This window comes from Nicotiana tomentosiformis, chromosome 8 (assembly GCF_000390325.3).
Source record: "Nicotiana tomentosiformis chromosome 8, ASM39032v3, whole genome shotgun sequence".
In the NCBI taxonomy this organism is placed as follows: Eukaryota; Viridiplantae; Streptophyta; class Magnoliopsida; order Solanales; family Solanaceae; genus Nicotiana; species Nicotiana tomentosiformis.
Genome location: NC_090819.1, coordinates 56,427,645 through 56,430,849, shown reverse-complemented (window position 1 = coordinate 56,430,849; position 3,205 = coordinate 56,427,645).

The window sequence follows — 3,205 nt, the reverse complement described above, 5'->3', positions numbered from 1 at the left end:
CTGATGTAGTAAATTGGGACTTTGTTCGAGGATCGAAGGAGGTTAGCGCATTTAAAAAGAAGAACAAAGAAGAGTACAGAAAATCGCCCAAGTGCGCGGCCGCACACTGGGCCGGGCAAGTCAGGCAGAAACTGGCCAAAGTGCGCGGCCAGATGCGCGGTCACCTGCCCAGGTGAGCGGCCGCGCACGTCCTTCCGAGAAAAATTATTCCAGGGCTAAAATTGTAATTTTAGAGGCGACTGTCCTTGACTTATATGAAGCCCAGCTCGCCCAAAAAGAGGGTATCTTGGTTTTTAGAAGAATCTGGAAGGCAAGAATAGGCAAGGAGCAAGACGGAAAATTCAGAAACGAGTTTTTATCTTTCTTTCTCCCTTTTTTTATTATTGATGATGAATGCTTATGTTGTGATTGTTAAAACAATTATGAGTAGCTAAACTCTTCATTCTAGGGTTTGATAGAAACTCTTGGAGGATGAATCTTTGTTGTATTTAATATAAATTTGCCATTGAATTTTCCCTATGTGTTCAACTACGTGATTATTGTGGTTGATTGAAGGGCCCTCAATTGGCTATACCTATTTAGTGTGTATTACTGGGACAAGGGTACATATTTAGGTAGTTGTTGAACAACATCACTCCTAACGTATATGAGGGATCAATACGGAGGGTTTAAAGGTGGGATTAGGAATAACAAAACCTTGATGCGATCGCAGTGAGCGGTAAACAAGTGCTAGCTAGCGTAGTTCGGAAGAATATATTTAGTAAATTATTGTATTTTCTCGGAAGAGAATTACAATACCTAAAGTGCTCACGATCGATAGAGAGTATCTAGGCGAATTTATAGGAGAATCAATAGAGAGGATTCTGATAAGAGGGGAAATCGCAACCCTAGATTTTTCCAATCTTGTCTACAACATTCGCTTTGTCAGTAGTAAAAAAAAATTTATATTTTGTTACAGCTTTTCAATTACCTTGTTGTTAGTTAGTCAGTAACATTCAATTCATTATTCAATATTTTTGGAAGTTGATTACGTAGATTCTTGCTAAATTAAAAGTTATGATTAGTACGTTAATTCCCCGTGGGATTCGACTCCGGACTTGTAAACCGGATTATATTTGTAACGACCGCTTAGTCTATTTTATAAGGTGTAGTTGGACGTGATTAAATTTTGGGCCGATTGCCTAGTGGCTAATATATATATTATAAAAAAACAAATACAATAGTCTCTACATCATAATAAAGTATCAAAATTTCAAAACTATCTAAGTGCCTAGGGATCCAAGAAGCTAAGAAAGTAATTAGTGGTAAGCTAATCAATGCAAGTGATGAATATGCATCCACATTCCTTTGGTTGAAGCCATCCAGAAGCACCTCCAAAGCTCTCACCAGGTGCTATGGTCTTCAAACCAATAAAGGAAATTGTACGGGAAAATGCAAATATCCAATCATCAAGCAAAGCATGATAAGCCTTCAGTGTCAAACTCATGCACCAACTATAGCTTGAGCAAGAAGTCCAGCAATTCCAACAATAGTAGATGAATACCATCCAATATGAATATGAATATGAATGTGACTTCTCTCTCAACAAAGAGATAATCCAAAACCTATACAAATAAAAGAAAAGTGGCACTGGGCACTAGGTCCTATATATGAAGATTATCAGCAGCCTAGAGCTACACTATATGCAACCCTCATCGAGGCGACGCCTCTCTAAATCCTGCAGAGGATGTATGTATACAACCATGAAGGCCAAACCTGCATCTATAGGTATTGTTATGCTTGACCTCCTATATCCATGTATTGCTAACTCCTCAACAGATTGGGCATGATACCACACGAACACATTGTCAAGGAGATAATACACAGAAAATGAGAAGTGTGAGAGCACAAAGCCAGACAATGCGAGATTATATAGCAACATCAATCTAGATTTATTCTTGTAACCCTGATATTTAAATTAGGTGTATGAGATTTGTCTAAATTTAAGAGTCTCCTCCCTGCACTAGGCATTTCAGAGAAATAGTGAAAGATGGATGTACTTATAAAAATAAAAACATAATTAGTCATAAAGTCAGCAAGTGTGTTCCCCTCTCTCATTACATGTTCCACTATCACATTGAAATTATTCATCACCCCCTTGATCATCTCTATTCAGCTACAATATGCCATGGAAGGTCCCAAGCACCTTCAATAAGCTTCTTCATCACCAAAGAATCTATCTCTAGGATCAAAGGATGAAGCTCATTAGACACATAGTATGACAAACCATATACTATAGCTTAGCCTCAGCAACAACATTAGTAGTCTCCTCAATTTTCACAGCTTTAGCATATATCAAATTCCTTTCATGATCTCACACAAAGAAATAAATGGAACTAGGTTCAGGATTACCCCTTGATTCTCCATCTATTTACATTTATACCACCATTCATAAGGACTCTTCCAATCAATCCTTTTAGTAACAATGACTGGCTTATATCCCTCAAAATATCTGATCATATCACTCAAGAATCTGATCATAAGCCGCAGGAAAGGAATCCTGGAGAGTGTAACACTCCACGTTTTCTAGATTTATTAAATGCTGTAAAATTGATCCTATTTTTTGTGAATATTTTTCACCCTGCTTGATATTCAAGTGTGATATTTGTATGAAAGAAAATTCTTTTTACTTAAAAAAATATTTTTTTATAATACACTCATATGTGTTAACAAATTAGTAATATATTATGGGCCAAATGAAAAGTAAAAAGTATCTTGTGGAGCCTATTATACAATTTGAATGGCAAAAGGTTATTTTCTATTTTGTTTTATAAAAAGAAGATGTTATGTGTACTTTGAAGGAAATAGTCCTTTGTCACGATCCAAAAAATCCATCGGAGTCATGACGATGCCTCACACCGTTAGGCAAGCCATCAATCAATAAGTAGAGACAAACTTAAATAAAAGTATTAAATAGTCTCAACAGCGGAATAATCATAAATAACTGAAGTCATAGCAACAATACAACTAAAACCATCCCATGATTTGTGTCAACGAGTACATGAGCATTACAGAATTAAATACAGAGTCTGATCTCAAAATACAAAACTATCTGAAAGATATAATAACAATAACATAAACTAAGAAAAAAGGGACTTCAAGGCCTCCGAACATGTCACGACCCTAAATTCTCACATTAGGATGTCATGATGGCACCTAGTTTCTA